Source organism: Dipodomys spectabilis, unplaced genomic scaffold (genome assembly GCF_019054845.1).
Source record: "Dipodomys spectabilis isolate Male_0828 unplaced genomic scaffold, ASM1905484v1 ptg000239l, whole genome shotgun sequence".
NCBI lineage: Eukaryota > Metazoa > Chordata > Mammalia > Rodentia > Heteromyidae > Dipodomys > Dipodomys spectabilis.
Window position 1 is genome coordinate 3,187,104 of NW_024870916.1, and position 22,507 is coordinate 3,209,610.

General features: G+C 35.5%; 1 non-coding gene across 1 annotated transcript; it reads left to right on the forward strand.

Annotated features, from left to right (window-relative positions):
* The first annotated feature begins 334 nt into the window (after positions 1 to 334).
* Positions 335 to 441, forward strand: LOC122124537. The gene has a single exon (XR_006150587.1). It is a non-coding gene; the product is annotated as a U6 spliceosomal RNA (small nuclear RNA).
* The last annotated feature ends 22,066 nt before the right edge of the window (positions 442 to 22,507 follow it).

Below are 22,507 nucleotides of genomic sequence, written 5' to 3' on the forward strand. Positions count from 1 at the left end.
CCTATTTTTGGCATATATAAGCAAAATCCCAAATAAAACATATTTAAAACATTAAAACTTTTAACAAACCTTAACACTTGCTGCAATGTTCATTTTGACAGGTGCCTTGTATAGAATAATTGAATTTCTCCTCAAACACATCTCTTGAACTACAAATATCTGGAATTATTTTGTTTTTGGCATGTCTATCTTGATTTTATTCTTAATTGTGTGCTTATGTAAGAAATACATGATTCTATAATTTCACAACAATTCTTTTGAACTTACTTTTTGTTGAATTGCCTAGCTTAATAAAATCAATTAAAAATTATACTTTATATATAAAAACTGTTCTGTGCTCAATTTAGCATCACATACCCTAACATTGGAACGATACAGAGAAGATTAGCATGCACCCTGCGCAAGGATGACATGCAAAGTCTTGGAGCGTTCCATATATTTACAGCAACAGATGCTGAAACGTATGTGGCCACAAGGGAATGGTACTGCATTCTTGGTGGGAGTGTAAACTTGTTCAACTACTTTGGAAAGCAGTATGGAGGTGCCTCAGAAGACTCCATATAAAACTCCCCTATAACACAGTAATCCCACTTTTGGGGATTCATCCAAATGATCATAAAAAAGACCATACTAAAACTACCAGCACAACTATGGTTATTGCAACATTATTTACGATAGCTAAGATATGGAACCAACACAGATGCCCCCATTAGATGAATGGATCAAGAAAATGTGTTATATATACACAATGGAATTCTTTGCCTCCATCAGAAAGAATGATATCGCCCAATTTGTTAGGAAATGGAAAGACTTGGAAAAAATTTATTGAGTGAAGTAAGCCAAGTCCAAAGAAATATAGGTCCCATGATTTCCCTTATTTTCAATAACGAATGTATGTCTGGGATAAGCAGAAAAGTTCAAAAGATATGTGCATATAACCAGATAAGATGATGTTAAAGAAATTGAACCCCATGATAGGGACACAAGTGGGTTTTTGTTTCTTGCTATTGTTTCTAACGTACTTATAATGTGTGATGTCATTTTTTTTGTTTTTTTATGTTTCTCCCCACACTATAACCCCTGTTTTCTCTGTATTTGAAGTTGGTACACTTACATCTTGTATGTATGCTTCTCTAATTTGGGGAGGGGAAGGGAAAAAATGCTCAAATAGCGATACAGGTTGACCCATTGTAACAATGAGATGCACAAGACACTATGTTGAAAAATGAACTTTACAATTTAGGCGGAGGAAGGAAGGGGGAGGGGAGTGTACTTGTGGAGGTGGGAGGGAAGGGATGGTAGGGGAAATATAAAGGAGGAGGTAACAATGCTTGTTAGGAAACTTACTAGTTTCCATGTTCATGTAAATGTGACCCCTCTGCACAGTATTATTACCATAAAAAAACATATAAAAATGTTCTTAGGTGGAAGAGTTTATTTCCTCTATTTTACCCATATAATATTGTTAATAAAGAAATTAATTCAGAACACTGATATGAAGGTAATTGAATAAATGTGTGTGTGTGTGAGTGCGGCAGCGCGCAAGCATACACGCACATGCATGAGAACAAACACCTTGCATGTATATTGGAATGCTCAGAATTTAAATCAGGGCTTCAAGGCCTTACTAGGCCTTTCCTATCTAGATTGGTGAGCTATGATATAAGCTACGATATAAGCAATTCTTGGCTCTTTGCTAGTTCATTAAACATTTTGAAAAATAATTTCATGAAGTTTTATTTTTGGTCCTGATTGGCTCCCAAGTGTTATCCACAGATCTCAGTCTCCTGAGCAAATATTCAGAGTAGATAGGATTATAGGTGAGATCAGCCAGCACAAGGCTTTTAGAACAATTTTAAAAGTAAAAGAAAATTTACTTCATGGGGGCCTGTTTTATCATCACCGAATTTGAAAGCCTTTTGAGTGATTATATGTCAATTTAATTCGTTTGGGGATTGTTAAAAGATAGTAAGTGATGATATTTAAAAGTTTTAGTACTTTTTAAAAAAGAAACTGGAACTGTGGGACAGAAGAAATTTGGCTGTCTTCGGACCTCAATTTGTAAGCTCAGCTCTGTGCATGATAACCTAAGGTCACCAACACACTCTGTGTTGAAGACAAAATGTGACAGAAAACAATCACCATGGGAAATATTTGCTATGCTATTATTTCTTGGACAATATGAATATTGAATTGAGAGTATAAGAGAATGGAGAGATTTTACCCACCTTTTTGGTATTGCTGAAAGACTTTTGGAAACTTTGACTCATTTCCTTCCTCACTGTGTGTATCTTTCGGCCATGCACTTACAGTTTTTTACTACAATTTTTCCCAACACTACAATGGTAATAACATTAGCATTATACTAAATGTTATCTTAAGAAGTAAGAGAATAAAAGTTGTGAAACACTTAACATAAACCTATGAATGACCTTTGAGTTTAGCCAGCATTCTTTTTTAAATACTAAATAGAATATGATAAGTAGTACAGAAATCATTACATGTAGTGTTAGCAACCAGAAGTAATATCTATTGACCATGCTCAGCTTCCAAGGAAGCCAGGTGGATAACTTCTCATGCTGTAAATCAAACTGGCTATCTTATGTCGTGATAGTGTAAAAATATCAGAGACAGAACAATGAAGGAATGTTGTAGACTGAGGTGAAAGCCATATAAAAATGTGCAAACTTGAAAAAACATAAAAGTATCGGAGCAGTATACTGTGTTTTACTTCATTTAAGTTACATAGCAATGATAAGGAAGATCTAGAAGAATAAAATGTCTTTTTGATATTTTATCATAGGTCCTTAGAAGGATGAACACTTTCCTCATTCTTGTAGAGGCATCATCAGATGAGGGGAACTGTATTTTTTGTTTGCTTCCTTCCATTTATTCTTCAGTTTGAAATCTGAACTACATGAGACTGAAAGAAAGCAAGTGAAATTAGCCGTACAGGCTTTGGAAAGAACAATCAAAGTAAAATAAATAAAATATATAAAGCCTTGTAAAAGGTCTAACTAAATTGAGTTACATAGTCTCAAGCGTTAACAGAAAATGATTTAAGCAATATCATGTTATTAAAAATTTAAAAATTTTAGGAGCTGCTTAATTTTTTTCCTTTCTACTACCTTGAATTAATTATTGATTTTCTATAGAGAGATTAAAGATGAGATTAACAAGAAACTTGATTAAAAATGGACAAAAGTTCTGAATAGACATGTTTTCCAAAAAGCCCTGAAAATTGCCTGCGGATTTACAAATTTGTATTTAATGCAACTTCTGTGCTAGCTTAATGCTTTGTGAGCAGAAGTCATTAGAGAAATGCAATTCAAAATTACTTTGATGCTACTTCTTAACTAATATAACTCTTATAAAAAATATCCAAGGAACCAGGTGTGGTGGTAAAGGCTGGTAATTCCAAGTGATTGGAGGGTAGAGTAAAAGGATTTGAGTTTAAGGCCAGTCTTGGGTACTGCACACAGTAAAAACCTGCCCTTTAAAAAAACTCAAAATGTAATAATGTTGGCTGGCGACAGTGTGGAGAAAAGGAAATTTTCAACACTCTTGGTCAAAATACACGTTAGTGTTCTCGTTGTAGAAAGTAGTATGCAGTTTTCTAAAGAAATCCAAAGTTAAAATATCATCTGTCCCACCAATCGTGTGATTATTTCTCTCTGGGTAACTCATAAATATATCTGTAATTCATTGTTATTCACATTATTCACAACAACAGCTAAGATAGAAATCGAAGTCCAGTGTTCACCTACAAACAAATAAAGCAACTGTGGTACATGCACAAATATCTTTTTCTGTTGATTCCAAAGTACTTTTTTTATTGTTTTCCTGTTTCCATGTGATTAACCTCCAAATTAGAAATCCAGGTATATGACTTAATTTAACCAAAACTATTTATTGAGTATAAGGACCTTCTACTCTCTGCATTCTTCACACTAAGATCACCAAATATGATGAGTCTGGAATAATTAGTCTCTTTTTGACCTATGTTAATATTCTTTACAATGTGAGTGAAATGTTTAAAAGTAGTATTTGTTTTAGATTAATTGCTCTGAAGAGACAATAAATGATATTATCAAAGCTTAAAAATGATTTGATTTAAAATTTAGAATTCAGGAAATGGTGTTGACCACTCTGGTTACTGGAGCCTTCACTACAACCTCATGAGCCAATTTTTATTGATGAAGCAAAAATTTGACGTTAGACATTTATGAATAAAAAAATCATGTCATCCTGAATATGTAGAGCTACATGTAAAACATAGAAAATTTAGCTTCTAAATACCTGAATATGCTAGTACATTTAATTGCAGGGTAAGTACTTGTTCTGAAAGGAGATAAAATTGAACTTATTTTGAAATGTAAACCTAAGTATTTATTTGAATAAAAGTCAATGTTTAAAATATCACTCATTCAAGAAACAAGATGTACAGTTAGTTGTTTTTCATGCCAATTATGTTCTCTAAACTTACTACAAATACTAGATTAGTAAACCTAAGTCATTGCTTTGTAGGGAAATAGCAATTCCGTTTCTTAAAACTCATGACAATAACTTTTTCTCAAACAATTGCTAAGTAACTGTTTTATATTTTTGTCATGGAATCTTATTTGATAAATTTTTATTCATTAAGTTAAATAATTGGCAAACAATATAAATTATGCATGGACAAAGTTTATCTAACACGAGTTTTTTTTTTTCAGAAGATAGATCATGGCTCTCTTAAAGAACATTAGAAGGCAGTGTGTTCTTTATTAATTTTTAGTTATTTTGTTAATAGATATTAATTGTCAGAAGTGACAATTCCATAAGATCTTTAACGGTATTTGATTATACTCCCTCTATTTCTTTCTCATTACTCCTTCCTCCAAAGATCTTCTGTTTTTCACATAAAATTACATCTTTATGTATGCACATATAAACTAATTTGGAAGATTTAAGTTAAACTGCAAGTTAATTCAAGATGTACAGTGAATTAATAGAATAAATAAAAACCTGAATATCTTTTGTTAACTTTTGAATTGAGCTATCATTATTATTATTTTTAGGGTTAGGATCTCTGACAGAATTAGAATTAGGATTAGAGAAATAGAAAATTTAGGTTCATCACAGGATGAACCATTGCAACAATGATACTCACAAGACACTATGTTGAAAATGAAGTTTATACCATGGGAAGGGAAAGGTATGAGAAGTGGGGAGGGATGGGATAGTGAGAGAACAAGAAAGAAAGGGGTAACAATGCTCAACAAGAAACGTATTCCTTACCTTATATATGTAACTAATCCCTCTTTAAAGCATCTTTTCAACAAAACAAAAATTTTAAAAATAATGTAAAATAAAACCTGACAGGACATAGAAAAACAGTTAAAAATTTATGTTCAAAATGCAAGTAAAAGTTAGACCTACACGCTGAGCAAGAGTTAGGATAAATATGAAAAAAGTGGCTTGCTACTAACATGATGATTCGGTTATACGTAGGTTTAGGATTAGGAAAGGTGTGCCAGTTAGAATGGGGTTAAGATGAGAAAAACATGTAAGACATTGTGTAAAACTGCCACATATTTTAAGAAGAATGAATGAAAACCAGTCTGTGTTACTTTAAACATTCAGATATAATTTGGTTTAAAGTGTGAGATACATTTTTGTTCCGGTTAGGGTTAGGGAAGGATAAGCTTTAAGGTGAATTTCAGTTTTCCAATTAGAATTAGAAGCCAAAAAAATGTGTGATTGAATAGAATCTAGACAATTTTCCTTACATTAACCATTTGGTGTTAAATCAGAATGTGATTTAGATTAGGTTTCTGGTTAACTGGAGTTGAGGATAGAGTAAAGAAATGGGTTAAACTAGTGGCTCAGGCCTATTATCCTAGCTACTCAGGAAGCTATTTTCTGAGGATCGCAGTTCAAAGGTAGCCCAGGCAGAAAAGTCCATGAGACTTTTATCTCAAATTAACCACTATAAAACATAAAAGCGGTGCTGTGGCTCAATTGGTTAAACGCACACCTTGGGCTAAAGAACTCAGGGATTATGCCCTGGCCCAGAGTGCAAGCCCCACGACCGACAAAAAGGAAAAAATAAAAAAAGAAATGTTAAATATTAAGTAAAGCTGAACCTTTTTTTAGGTTCTAGGAATTCAGGAAAAGCTGGGATAATGGAAGTACAATGTATTTCATAAAATCAAGATTTGAGATCAATGGGTATAATGATGCCTGTTATGGAACAAAATACATTCAGAGTTAAGAGTGAAAAATCTTTAGGGTTTACAGAAAACCTACAATTTATTTCAAGAATTAACAATGGAATTTCAGTTAGGATTGCACAAAATGAGCATTTTTCATACATTTTAGAATTGGGATACGATTAGTGTCAAGGTAATGGTTAGTTAGGATTCCAGCAATGGTTAGGCTTAGTGTGAAGGAGAAAAAAAAATGAGGGTCTAATTGAAGGTAAATTTTAATATAAGCCTGGTAAGAATTAGAATGAATGTAAACTAGAGTATTGCTATTAATATTAGGATCTACTCACAATTAGGCTGATGGTTATTCTCAATGTTCCAGTTAAGAAAGATTACGTTTAGGGTTAGAAAATGACTAAGATATTGGAAAAATTGAAACCTATGTTTGGAAGAATGAGTGAAAACTAGTGTACTTGTGTTAGTGTTAGTATTGTCATATAATTTGGATTAAGATTAGGGTCAGTATTTTCTTCTGATTATATTTACTGTTACGAATAATAAAGCTTTTAGTATAAAATTGTGTTCACTAACAAGTAGAAGCAAATATATGAGGCTGAATAGTAACTAGAACATTATCATTATATTTATTTCTCAGTGATCATTCTTGTAGTGATTAATGAGAGTTTTCCAGACAGGTTTAGGTTGAGAGTTAGCGTTAAGTAATGGACTAGATGGTAAGTAAATCTGAAACTCTTTTCAGATACAGTGGTTCAGAAAAAGGCAGAATCAATGGAAACTACGGTATTTTTCCTGGTAAGAGAATGTGAGGAAAAGTAATATAATGGCTCCTGTTAGGGAACAAGATAACTTTCGAGGTAGAGTCAGAAAATTTGTGAGAATTAGGGCAAACTGAAACTCATTTCCAGAGTGAAAACTGGAGTATTTATTAGAATGATTAAAAGCTAGTGTATTTTTCTTAAACATTAGAATTGGATTATCATTAGGGTGAAAGTTAGGTTTTAGTTCCAGCTAGGCTTAGTGTAAGCATTAGGGAAACGGAAAATTTAGGGTCAAGCAAAGTAAATCTTCAAATAACAAGTAGAGTTAGAATTAGGATTAATGTGAAATAGAAAACTGCTAATAATATTAAGATTAGAGTATGATTACGGTGAGGGTTAGGGTTAGGTTTACAATAAAGACAAGATAATGAGTGAAACTAAAAACTATTTTTAGAAAGATGAGTTGAATTGAAGTTAGGATGAATAAAAACTAATATATTTGTGTGGCGTTTAGACTCCAAAGGCTAAGGCAAGCCAGTGATATCCTTGTTCCCAATATCTACTGTGGGAGTATAGAGAATTACTGCATATTACCAAGAGAATATCCCACACGATCTTAGTTGTAGCAGCTTTCAACCGGGTAGCATTTTCAGGTGATGGAATCAGTCAGGAGTGCAGTCTACCTTTACCACGGTGGAGGTGATCTGAGTGATGATGTAGATTTCCTCCAGGTAACTGTCAGGCTGTTGTTGAACTTTACCCATTAGGATGTGCAGCAGCAGCAGCAGGGTCTCTCAGTGGCTCCAAGGGGCTGTCACATCTCGTGCTGGACTGCAAATTCCTACATAGACTGGTAAGGATACATTGCATATGTTTGGCAGGCTGTGACTCCTCTAGTTTTAAAGACAATTTACACAATAGCCCAGGACAATTTACCAAGATGACAACTTTTTAAACAAATAGATCTTTTAATAAAGCTAGGATTTTCTAAGCAGATATAGAGGACTCAGGCCTGTACTATTATTTCCCATGCCTTTTCCTTCTGTCTACTTTGCCACATTTTTTAAAAAGTGAATATTTTCCCTTGTTCATAATAAGGGATGATGGGCAAAGATTCATCTTCTGTCACTTCTTGAAGCTGACTCAGGAGTGTTGATCCTACCTACCCAGGAACCTATAAACTTAGCCTATTTCACAAAGAGGTTAAGAACAATATTTTAACTTTTGACAAATGCACAGACCATTTTTCTGGCTACAGCAGTGGAGCTTCTTTAGTCTTCTGGTTTGCAAAAGGATCTTTATGAATGGCTTTGGAACGTGATCTCTAGTAATCCTAACAATGTCTGAGATACCTATGCAGGCCTTCAGACAGATATCAATAGAAACACACTCTCAGGTTTACAAACTTTTCTTGAGAAGATGAATTTCATGTAGGTGGTGTCAGCTCAAAAGTTACTGCCAATTAGAGCTTTTGGCACATACAGGGGTTGGGATTTAAACTATCCTCCACATTTTGCAACCTTAGCTTTTTACTAATATCACAGATGACTGACAAGTTCCTGTCCCTTTCAGTCATAGACATGCTTACAAACTATCTTCCCATGACCTTCTGGCTCTGACCAATTTTTGAAGGGCCATGCACAAATGACTCAAGGATCTGACATTATTTCTGCCTTCTAAGCAGTGGCTTACGGTCTCTGGATGCTGCTCCTCTATTACTTTCGTCCAAGGAGTGTCTTCTACACACTGGAAACAATGCCTCATTGGCAATTCCCTTAGTTGGTTGCTGGACTTGAAATTGGGGCCTGAGTGCTGTCCCTCAGCTCTACAGCTCAAGGTTAGCACTCTGCCACATTGAATCCTAAAGCAGGTCTGCTTGCTCTTTCTGCCTTCTGCTGGCTGAGTAGAGGTGACATTCTCACAGAGACCTTCATCTGCCCAGGCTGGATTCGAACCAGTTTTCAGATCAATGAGTCTCATAAAAGGCCATTTTACTCCAATTAAAAGCAAAAAGACAGTCAACATAGTAGTAGCTTTTAAGCATATTCTCACCTGAAACTTATTAAGAGCCAAAGTTACATCTGACAAACTTACAAGAATCCTCACTCCTTTTTGTGGATCTGCTGGGAACTGTTATGGAAAAAAAAAAAACAAAAACAACCTATGAGACCAAACTGAAATAGGAATTAAGCAATAACTTTGGTAATTCTAATTTTTCCTTTTTGTACTTTGAGGCAAATGTTTAGAACAATTTTACTTTTAAACTTTATATACAGAAATCCATTCCTAATTTGTAAGCCTCCTATTCATCTCTGTTTTAATATTCTATACTTTAGTTTTTAGTTGCATTTTGAAAAACCCCTTAAACTCTCGAGGCTAGGTGTCACTCATTTCCTTTTGGCTGCTTGTTTTTAAACAGATACACATGAAAACTTTTAAGCTCAAATAACATTTTTTTCTCTATGCAAAAATTAGAATCACCATCACTGTACCAAGAAGCTAGACTTAACACCTTTATGCCTTAAAAATAACATATCCAATGGCAGAATATCAGAGAGCAAACCACATTATACAAATAAACTTTTTGATCCTCTTTTTAAGGCCTTCTTAATTTTAATTTTAACACATCCAAGGGGCAGTTTTAGCAATGTTAATCAGATCTTCACATCACTCATTTATACCATCATGTTTCCAGTGTCTATCTGTAGGGAAAAGGGGCAGAATAAATATGGGCCACTTGGCCCTTCCTGTGGAATGGGCACACACCCAGTCCGACTCTTTAGATTTAGTTGAACTGCGTTTGTGCCCGCTTGCCCTAATTCACGATGCGTGGACTCTTCCCAGGGCCTGTTCCACCATGCATGACCAGCTGAACTGCACTTCTGCCTGTTCATCCTTCACTCCTAACGATAGGTCTTCTGTTGGCTTCTAAATTTCTCCTTTTTATTAAGCCAGATATCTTGATTACAGTGTAAACAGCTTTATGCATTCTAAAATACCAGATTTTCTAATTTTTAAGTTAAAGAATCCTTAAAAAGCTATTTCAAACAATGTGAAAATGCTTTAAAATTTTTTTAGTAATGATCAAATCTCATAACCTTTGGAACTTTAAACTTAAACTCAGCCAATTGTTACAGCATGTTGACAATTTCTATCATGAACATGTTCACAAGCACATACAAAACACACTCAGATTTTTAAGCACGCAAAAATCAAAATCAGTTATATGTACATTTTAAAGTTTTGAAAGAAAATTTTGTGACAGTATTTATTTTAATCTAAGTAACTTTGTTGAGCTTCATTTTCCCAGGGCTTGCTTATTTAGCAAGGCATTTCAAAAATTGGTCTTTTGCATCCCTTCTGTTGGAGGAAGGCTGGGGGGGGGAAGTCACCTGAAATTAAACTGGCCTGATTTTTATCCAGTTTTAGACAAGAGCACTTTACATTGTCAGGACTAGCTGAAAAGTCAAAAAAAGGCACAAATCCTTCTCTATGACTGAGCCCAGCTGGAGGCTGGAACTTCTATTTCCCCAGATATGTTCAAAATCACATTTGTAATAAAAGTTACTAGATGAGACCTTCATAGATGAGGTGGTATGGGGTTTCTGGTGGAGCTCTGTCTGGTTTAAGGGAGGAGTTCATATTGGCACAGCCTGTATGGTGGAACAGGACAGGGATTTGAGGGCAAAGGCCAGTCTGTGTAGGGCTTTGAGACATCAGGGAGGGACCAGCAAGGACTAGACATGATAGAGGAGGGGTCTCTTGTGCAGTAGATGGGATTTAGGATGGAGGCTGGCAGGTGGACACCTTTTCATTGGAAGAAGGTGGGGTTACTGGGGAGGAGGATGTTTGGGACAGGACTTTGAGAAGGAAGAACAAGGCTACAAAGGAGGAGGTTACTTAGAGGAGGGGATCTGGTGAAACACTGTGAGCCCTTGTGGGACATGTAAGGTGAGGTTTTCCATAAGGCAGGGCAGGGAATGGAAAGAAGAGGTTGACAGAAGGTGGGGATTCTGGAGTAGGAATGCAGAGCTATGAGGGACTGGCTTTTCAGGGTGTGGCTTTGAGAGGGCAGGGTGGTACTAGGAAGACATAGGCTAGTAAGGGGCAGAGTTTCTCATGGAGAATGGCAGGCCTTTGGGAAGTGTGTTAGGGTGGAGGTGGGGTTTCCAGCAGAACAGGATGTAGACACAATGTATGGAGGCATTTTTCAGGACCAGGGCTTTGTGAGAGCAGTGATAAGATCCAGTGCACTAGACTAGTTAAGATGGGGTTTCTAGTGTTGCCAGTTACCACTTCGAAAAGAGGAGTGAGGTTGGATGGGTATTTCAGTGTTGTAAGGCAGGACATGGACTATGGACAGGATTTCCAGCAGGGCAAAACAACCTTCCAAAAGGGACTATGAAGGGACTGGGATTTAAGTTGAGTCTAGTGAGGCTTCCAGAGGGAGGCCAACTGGTGCAGTGGTTTCCAGTGAAGCAATGATGGTGTCGAGAGATGGGAGAGTGTGGGGGAGGTTTTCTCGGCTTCCAGAAGGAGGTCAACTGGAACAGTGGTTTCCAGTGGAGCAATGTGGGTGTCCAGAAATGGCATAGTGTGGTGGGGGTTTTCTAGTGGAGTTTTTCAGGAGCAGGGCAGGGTTTGGAGCCATGGGGCTAGTTGGAGGAGGGGCTTTGAGAAGGAATGTAAGAATTACAATGGTGTAGGATAATTGTGGGCAGGGTATCTGGTGGAGTAGGATGTGGAACTGAGGGAGGAGCCAAGGGGGAGTTATCTGGAGAGCAAGTCAGGGCATTGAGAGAGTAGATGTGGGAGGTAGAGAGGGTTGTGGTGGAGCAGTGCTGCCTTTCCAGGCAGGAAATGGGCTGTGTGAGAAGCTTCTGGCCAAGCAAAGCAGGGCTTCAAGGGCAGTTATAGGGAGATGAAGGGTTTTTGGTATAGCATGATGGGCTTTGTGGGAAGTGGTAGTTTCAGGGCTGTGTCTGAGAGATTAGGCCTCTTACAAGTAGGCTAGTTATGGGCAGAGATTCTGATGAAACCAGGGGGGCTGGAGTGAAAAGGCTGGTTGGGGATGGGGTATGAAAGGGAAGGGAGGAGTTTGGAGGTACTAGGATATGGGAGAAATGCGACTAGAGGGACTAGAGTAGTTAGGGACGGATCTCATCTGGTGGACGAGGTGGGGATTTGAGGGAGGAGCCTGGTGTAGGCGGGGTTCTATTGCAGCAAGGTGGGACATAGAAGGAGATATGGATGTGGCCTGGTTTCTGGTGGTGCACAGCAGGGATTCCAGGAAGGGGTGGAGTGGAAGAGGGATTTCCCTAAAGCAGAGGAGGGCTTTAAGGAAGGAGTCTGGTTGCAGTCAGGCCTTTGAAAGTTTTTAGCATTGCTACGAGGGGGTAGGTTATTTAAGGTTGAGCTGTTTAAGGAGGATGGTGACTAGAAGTGGGTTTCCAGTTGATCTACTCAAGTTTTATGGGAAGGAGGGATAGCAAATGTGCAAGACATAGTGAAGAGTGGGGCTACAAAAAACAAAAAGTTACTACTAATAAATAAAATATAAGAACACCATTTTCTGTCAGTGTAGAATTATATTACTTTTATGTGTGTGAGAGATACTGGAGAAAGTAACCAAGTATTAAATCCTTCCTAGGGAAATTTTTCTTTATCCCAGTTGATTGAAAATAAAACCATAGGTCACATCAGGCGCAGAGGCACACAGTAGACTAAGACACATGAAGCTAAGAACTTGATTCCCCAGCACCACCAATAAGGACCACAAATAAAAAGTTTAAAATATCTCACTTGGTCATAATGGACAATGTTGTCCTAAAATTGGGAATGAATAGAACTTTTACTCTAACCATTTTAGAAATCCTAAAACTAAGTAAGTAGTAATGTTTTAACTTTATACAATATTGGAAAGTATACTAAAAATAATTAGGAAAATATAAAATTGTACACAGAATGTTCGTTCTCCAGCATCAATTCTAATCTAAAAGAATTTAAAACAAGAAAATTGCGATATAGTGAGATTGCAGCATGGTTTCTTTTCAATCATCAAAATGGTGACTTAAGCAATGTGTTTTTATCATCGGATGCATCGATGTTAAAATCATATCTAAGAATGTGAAGCATTACTATACAGACCCTGAAGAAACTCAGTAGGATCTGCAAAATGATGTTGGAATAAAATTAATGACTAATTAAAGTAGGAATTGATCTACACTAGGCCCATAAATACTTTCCAGAAGAAAAGGCTACTTTAAAAATAAACAGTGAATAGGAAGCAGGCAGGAAGACCTTGAAGTAAACATTACCCAATGAACAACATCTACGGAGGCATGATTGCAGTCTTCTTTTACCTAAGTTACAGTTACTGATCTATGTACTTCCCCAATGCCAAATAACAAAGCCATGAAAATGCAGTAATCATTTTCAAGGCATTAGACTTTACAGAAAGAATTCAATGAATGTATTGCTAGAAAGTAAAGATAGATGTCTGAGCTAAAGAGTGAAGAAAATATCCTCAATCTCTGACCCTCTGCAGTGAGAGGGGTACAAGATGAAGCACAAGGAGAATGGATAGAAGTACAGTAGTGCATAACAGTAGTTCCCAAGATGCAATGATGAATGTAACAGGGGAGAAAATCAACATGATCATCACAGGACTTAGCATGGGAGAGTAGAGAGAAGAACAGTGAAAATCCAAGGAGAATTACAAAGGATATCCTTGCATATTTGGCAGAAGAGTGCACGGCATTGAGGTCTAAACTATGTGGAGGTATTATAGGCTCATATGGTGCCACAAGAAGTGATGAACTTATGATTTACAGGGTATTGAATAATCATAAAGGTGCTGCTTCTGTAGTGCAGAGTTAAACCTTGGTAAATTCTGTTTTGAAACACACTCTAAAACCAAGAAAAGAAGATTCAAATTATATATGTGATTTGACCATTTGCAACGATAGAGTTCAAAAAAATCAAATCACATAATGTGGATATAAAAGGATAACATTAATAAAGTAATATTTAAACAACACACATTTTATGTGAATATTCTTGGTTATAAGTGATTTGTTTTCCTTACAGATTTTGAATGCACAAAACAACAACAAAAAAAAACAAATCAAAGCAAAAAAACACTTGCCAATAAAGCTGGATGCCAGTGCCTCATCCCTATTCTTATATAGTCACGAGGCTGAGATTGGAAGATCATGGTTCACAGATGGCTGGGGTAGCAATCCATGAGATATTTATGTTCAATTGTTAAATCAAAGACAGAGTGAAACCTTGGTTGAAATAGTACAGACTCAGTCAGTCATGAATGAAGAAACCAAGCAAGAATTTGAGGCTCCGAATCAAGTTTCATTACTGTGTGCGTACACACACACACACACACACACACACACACACACACACAATTGGCATGAAATAGGAAGAGCGAGAGAAAAAAAGGGAATATTAAGAGTTTAAAAAGTAAACCTGTCTGTCAGGACTATCCTAAGCATATATTAATTAATAAAAATGAGGCAAACCTTGGAACCTATTTTTCTTTGAGTAAGGCTTCCTTCACATAATATGATTGTTTTCCAAGTCTTTCCCTTTTCTTAAGAAAGGGGCTATAATTCTATCATTCTTTCTGATAGAAGCATAAAATTACAACATTTTCTTGATCTATTCATCCATTGAGGGGCATCTTGATTGGTTCCATATCTTAGTTATAGTAATAATGCTGCAAAAAATATAGTTGTAGATTTAGTGTGTTTTAGCTTGAGATCATTTCTACAAGACCAAGAGTGGGATTGCTGGCTCCAGAGTTATATACATTTGACCTTACAAAATGATGCTAATTGAAATGAACTCCATGACATGGAAACAGCAAATTTTTTTTTAGATATCAACCTTGATGTCGGTAGAGTATCTAGATATTATTTTATTTCATTTGTCTTTTCTATTGGTTTATCCCTAGCAAAATCTGTCTTGATTTTGGTACCTTCCATCTTGTATTTACATTTATCTGATTTGGAGATGGAAAGGGAAAAATTATAGTGATGAAAGAAGTGCAAAGAGAGACCCATTGCAACAATGATATTCACAAGACACTTTCAGAAATGAACTTCACAACTATGGGGTGGGGAGGATGTGTGGGGAGTGGGAAAGGAAATGAGAACAACAATGGAGTGGATAAAAATATTCAACGAGGAATGTATCTTATTCATGTAACTGTAAACACTCTGTACAGTATTTTTGAAATAAAATAAAATTTAAAATTTGAACCTATCCTGGAAAAAATATAGTTTTCAAAATAAGACATCTGTCACAGTACTTGTGAGGGATTCTAGGGTCAAACTGTTAAACCTGGAAAGGGATAGATTGCGAAGCCATCTCAAACAGCAATCAAGAGACTGAGAGCTCTGCTCTGGAAAGGTCAGTCAAGGGAAGACAGGGGTATGAGTTATTACCTCAAAAGTATATAAATTGGAGCTGTTGGACACTAAAAGATTAAGACTTTGGAGACAAGATGGATGTCTATGTTATGGATGTAATGACTATTACTCCCTTCTGCTCCCTAACAATAAGGGATTCAATTATCACTATGTATACAAACAATACCTCAGGTTAATAGTTGTAACCAAAGCTAGGTTAATGCCTTAGTTTGTGGACATACCTATAGCCACTGACCACCACCTGCCTTGTAGTAGAAGGAATATAAACATGTTAAGCAGGATTTGGTGATCCAAAAGCTGGCAATGAGGCTTTGGGTCCTCTGGTGTCTTCTTTCCTATCATTTCCAGTGATTTCTCAGTTTTTTGGCCAGGTATCCCATCATCTTTCCTTTCCCATGGTTGCGGTTAGTGACAGTACTGATTTTCTGAACACCTCAAAACAAACTATGGAAAAACACTTCCTCAAAAAAGATTGAGGAAGATTGAGCAAAGATACCAAACGTTAGCAGTGACCCTGTGATCCTCTAGCAAGTAAGTACAATTCAGGAATATCTTTACTTCTGATAATATGAGATGGAAAATTGTCCCTTTTGTATATTTGGTATTTGGTATTGCATGCATTTTCAGAAACACATATACATTGTTAAATAATGTTATTTATTTCACAGGTCACAGACCATGTCACTGGAGTGATGACCCTAATGTCTTATCTCAGTTGCCTGATTCAGACTTAGATGAGTGTGAATTGCCTAATTATGAACATTTCTCCATGAAACTCAACAACACAGAATGAAGTGTCAGGGTCAGGCCATTCCATACCAGTAAGGATTTTTACATATATTATTGTAATATACACCTACACTGCTCAGCACTCATGGCACAGTGGTTTGCTATAATTGTTCTCAAATCATAAATATGCTAGAGCTTAAAGCAGAATGATGGGCTATTCATTTTCAACTCAAGAGTAATGATCACCCCCTGAAATTATTCTCAGTGGAGAATCCTTCCTATACATTTTACTGACTTAGCTTCTACTGTCTGTTTACCATTATCAGGAAGGGTCACACTGTATCGAGCTACAATATTGCAGCAACTTAGCTGCCTTAGAATATTACCTCCAATCTTGATACCAAGGTCAACACTGCAACTCTAATCACATAGTTAGTGGACACCCGAACTTTTCAAGCCTGGTTAAAAATTCAGCTATCACTGCTCATTGCCAGTGTTAAAGAACTCACTCCTTTAGATGTGTTATGTATCTTCTTGTATTTCCAACACTGCCTTAGATGTTGGTTTTTGAAGTAGAGCTTTTAGTTTGCATTTGATTTATGGAGGTGTTAGTGATGCCAGTTGTTAGTAATTTGATGTTTTGACATTGTGGCTATTGAGGAAGTGAATACACATTACTCACAAAAGTTTCTTTATGTGTATAGGTATTGCGATATTGTGAACTTCCGAAAAGCCAGCCATGGGAGCATGTCCCTAATCCCATCACTTATGTCACTGAGACAAGCCTTGAAAGGTCCAGATCAGTTGGCACTTTATAGTGAGAACCTTTTCTACAAAGAAAGGGGAGAGAATAGCAAACAAAAAAAAAAACAACAACAAATGAATCTTCCAACAGTTTTGTCACATATTCTTTACACTTAGCCATTAAGAGCACCATAATAGTATTGTTTATGACTTCTTACCTACTCTTTTCCTGTTCTGAGATGTTTTATTTATGGATCTCTAAGATGTCATATAAGAATTACATAAGAAATCTATATAAATCATATAAGAAATCATAAAAAATAGTTTGTTAGGGATATATAATCCAAAGGTAATAATTTCAGGAAAATATTAAGCACATAAAATGTAATGCATTGACTATTGAAAACTTCAGCAGTTGTAGTTTATTTATTCTTATAACAAAGATTATAAACGAAGTTACAGTGGTATTCCAACTGGAACACAGAACTAGAAATATGAAGGGTAGCACTAAAGAATGTCACTGCTACCACTAATAGAGTAAGAATGAATTTAGGCAAAACTCCTTCATAATAAAAGCCACAGGACAACCCTAATATTGCTTTCATTGTTTCATATGAGGACAAGACTTTTTTTAGTGTAAAGACAAATTTTCAAAGATATTAACATCAATTGGGTATATATTTCTTAAGTCCTTCAGGAAGGATGCTGTGACCATGTTGATGGAAGCTGACTTCTTGGGGACCTACTACACAATGTGCAGACACCATTCCACGCACTGAACCTGCATTAGGGTAATTTAAGTGCTCATGAGTGTTCTTCAAGTTAGGAAATACATTAAGTTTTTTATTAAAAACAAAAGTAGGAAAGAAGCCCAAACAAATTTCCCAAGTTGCTAAGACTGATCAGTTGAGACCCATAATTCAAATCCAGAATTCCACCATCCACATCTGAGGATATTCTGTGTCACATTCATTACTTTTCAAGAGCTATGGAGCAGATGAATCCAAATTATCTTCCTAATTATGGTTATGAGATAAATAACATTGATACAGAATATAAATATTTTTAAATGAAAAGGGTGTGGATAATGACAGCACAAGTGATCTTTATATCAAAGGAAGATCAGTTTAATTTCTAAAGAAATACCTGAATGAACATCATTCAGCTTCCACTGTTTATTATTCCTGGTATCAAAGACACCTGTGCTGACGAACACAGGCTTTTATCAATCAGTACCCTCAATACACAGTGAATAGATTGTTATGGATATACAATCCAAAAGGAATAATTTTTGTGTCTACTTACTTCCTTGTTGTACCAAAAAAAATCTATTCCCTATTCTAAAACATATATCAATTTAATGGATATTAGTGTTATCAGTATAAATTAGGTGTGCATAATATATGTAATGTATCTTATTACATAACATAGAAATTATATATTTATATATCATATATATACATATATATGTATCATTACTAATATTCTACGACTACTATAAATAATATATGTATAAAACATTTTAGTATTATACTGTGAAGGATACAAGGAATGACAACTTTATGTAAATAAACATATATGTATGTTTTTGTCACATAATTTATTTTTGTGCCATTACTGAGACTGGTTTTGTCCCTGAGCCATTTCTCTCAGACTGGCTTCATATAGCTATCTTCAGATCTCAGCCCCTAAGTAGCAGTAATTACATACATGAGTCAGGTTATAGATTTTTAACCCCATCCTTGGCATATTCTTACATAATTATTTTTGAATGCTCAATTATATTCTGTTATTCCATTTCTAAACCAATTCAGAATAAATAACTACTAATTGAGTAAAACTCTATGTTACAATCGAAATTGTAAGGACCCTACTTTATTATCCATTTTCAAAGATATTGCTAGTTTAATTCCTGGACAGACAAGTAGAAAAATTAAATTATGTGTGCATAATATATGTAATATACTATATTACATAACATATAAATGATATATTTATAATATATGCATAATTAGTGATAGTCTATAATTACTATAAATACTATATGTATAAAACTGGTTTTAATATTATACTGTGAAGGATATAAGAAATGACAATATCCCTATCATAACTGTCTCATTTTTAACAGTACACAAACTATGTTATAAATAGATATCTTCAAGAAAGCACACCTCTGTAATCAAATATTCTCCTCATCATTATGAACATCCTCTAAGATTGGCTACACTTATCCACAGCAAACACTTTGTGATACTTTCTGGATAAAGTTGCTTGTCCTAATCCTTATCAGTCTTTCAGCAACTTCAGTGAAGAGCTTTTTCTCTTGCTTTACCTGTAGACAATATTATCCTTTGTTATTTCCCAGCAAAGAAATTGTGGCTAGCAGGCTTCAGCATTGGTACATACAAAGGTTCTTTGGTTATGAATTTTTCCTTTCCTTTCTTGATAAGTGAGCTGTAATAACAAAAACCTCTTAAGACAGTGTGTAAATGAAAACATATTGATTTGAAAATACTACAAATATTCGTTCTTTGAACTTATTTTTAATTCAAATATAATAGGGATGGTTTTATTGGTGTACACCTTTAAATCTAGCTATTTATAAGGCTGAAAACAGAAGATCGTAGTTTCAAGCTAGACCAGGTAAATGGACCGTGAGACATTTATCTTCAACTAAGAACCAAAAAGCTAAAAGTGGAGCTGTGGCTCAAATGGAAGACTGACAACCTGAGCACAAAAGAAAAGTAAAAAAAAAAAACAACCAAGGCCACGAATTTAAGTCATAGTATTAATATTCATATACTATATATTTATGGTTCCTAAAATATTATGTGAGTTAATTTGTCAAAACCTGCTCATACATTACATATGAGGTGTGAAATAGTAGGTAAGTCTGAAATGACTACAAGATATTTTGACAAGGCAACTGGAAGAGTTATCAATTAATCAAATAGTAATGAGGGATACAATCAAAGCTCACTTTGGACTCTTTTGAATTTGTTAAAATCAATAGCTAGGAGTTGTCAGTAGACATGATGCTATTAAGGAATTGAATTAAAGAAAGAACAGAGCTGGAGAAAAAAAAACGAAATAATTACCTGTACTCAGTGGTAACACTCATGAGAAGGAAGATTACAGAACTAAGCCATGGGATACACAAATATGTACAACATGGCAAATGAAGAAAAACAGTAATAAGTGTGTAATGTAATGCAGACTTCTATGGATAGGTATTTTTAATGTTTAAGGGTTATGAAGTGTTTATGTGATGACCTAAAATTTAAGAAATTGGTAAGGTCAACTATCTCTTGGGCAAACTATAGCAGATAGGTTAAGTAAAACAGGACCACAATAGAGTGTCTTGATTTGCCAACGTGAAAACAGGTCAATATTTGGAAAGCTATCTTTTGGACATGTGGTTGGAGTGACAATTGCTGCAGTTTGTTCAAGTGTCAGTAGAAGGGTACAGTTTTAGCACAATGATAGAAATCTTTCCAGGATCTGGTACATTTTCCCACTGTCTTCAATTTCCCTTTTTTTCTGAGAACTAAAATGTTGTTACTGGAAGCCATTCCCAAATTGTGCCTTTGGCAAGTTTTCAGATATTCAATCACTTGCCCAAATAATAGAGAATGGGACCAGGTCTGCATTGAGCACTCATAGTAGACAGGTTTCTGGCCATTCTCAGGAGGAGCCTTCTGCAATTGTGGGATGGATAGGGCTGGATAATTTACAGAACAGCCATCATAGATGGAAAGTATTCTGCTAATTTGACCCTGATATATTGGATGTTTTATCTCCATTGTATTGATTTTTATGACTCAGTTAATCAGATTCTTTATACTATATGATGTTACTAAATTGCGAAATGCATGTTTATTGCATTTCCTTCGTATAACATATAGTATGTTTTGATAAATCATTCATGTTTTTATTTTTTTCAATGTGGATTACTCCTAGTTCTCAAGAGTGGGGAAATGCTTTGGAACTTTGTAACTTAAAGTCATATGTTGCCATGTGTCATATCCTATTTTCCTTGTACAGAGTTGATAATAAATTATATGTAATTTATTTTTTATTTTTATTTATTGTCTATTGCAGAGTTTGAACTTGGGTCCATGGCACTGTTCCTGAGGTCTTTGGCTCAAGGTTATCTCTCTACAACATTGAGCCACAGTATCAATTTTAGTCTTGATTGAGTAACTGGAGATAAGTGTCTCATGGCAACTTTTCTGCCCAAGATGGCTTTGAACTGATTCTCAGATATCAGCCTCCAGATTAGCCAAGATTACCAGCATGAGCTACTAGCATCTAGCTATATGTAATTTCAACTGTAATTTTCTTCAAGTGTTTCATCCTGCACTGAAGTTTATTTTTCTGACAAACTTTCTAATAAATATGTAATCTATTTAATTTTGATAAGTACTGCTGTACCTCCCAATTATTTGTGGCATTTCTGAAATCCAAGTTCCTATGTGTGTCAGGGTAGATACTTTTGCCTGTAACAAGTATTGTTGTTGAACACATGACATCTGGCTACTAAGAGAACAAAGGATGTGAAGCTACAGTAGCCAGATAAATAACTACCAGGACAATTCAAGGGCAACTCATGTACTCTCTGTGTAGGTGCATACGGAACATAGAAAAGACATTCTTTTTTTGTGGGGGGGTCCGGTCATGGGGCCTGAACTCTGGGCCTGGGTGCTGTCCCTCGACTTTTCTGCTCAAGGCTAGTGCTCTACCACTTGAGCCACTGCACCACTTCTGGCTTTTTTCTTTTTGCTTATGTGGTGCTGAGGAATTGAACCCAGGGCCTCATGCATGCAAGGCAAGCACTTTACCACTGAGCCATCTTCCCAGCCCGAAAAGAAATTCTTATACTTGAAAGTGATTGAGTGTGTGTGCACATAGATGTTGACTTAATTATCTGTGGCTATAGTTTTACACATTCATTAGTATAAAACAATATTTCATATATACATGTATATGTATATATATATATGTATATATATATATATATATATATATACATATATATATATATATACATGTATATATGCAGATCACAGTTTCCAGAATCCAGAGAACCACCTCCATGGGCACTGCTTGCTTATGTTGCTCTTTGGGTAATAAGAATGAAACCTGGAATTGTCCAGTGGTACAGAAATTACTCAGAGATTCAATCATTTGTCTTTCAATATGTTGCTTGTTCCTAACTCTAAAATTAGGAAGTTTGTTAATATATAATATATGTTATATTAGAATATATTTATTATACTATATAATGTATAATATATTTTACAGTATATATTATATATAATATCTGACAGAATTATATATTTATAAGGAAAATTATAATAAACACATTAGTGTCCATACTTTCCTAGTCATGATTAAGTTCCGCAGAGTTGGTGCATTATATCTCAACAGGAAAACTCTACTGAAGTTCTGATGACCTTGAACTAGATAAGAATTCTTGTTAAAAAAAAAAACTCTCCTCATTTATGAGAAAAAATAAGTTTGGAAGCTTTTTTTTGTTTTTGGGTTTTTTTTTTTGGCAGGTCATGGGGCCTGAACTCTGGGCCTGGGTCCTGTCCCTCTCCTCTTCACCTGAAGG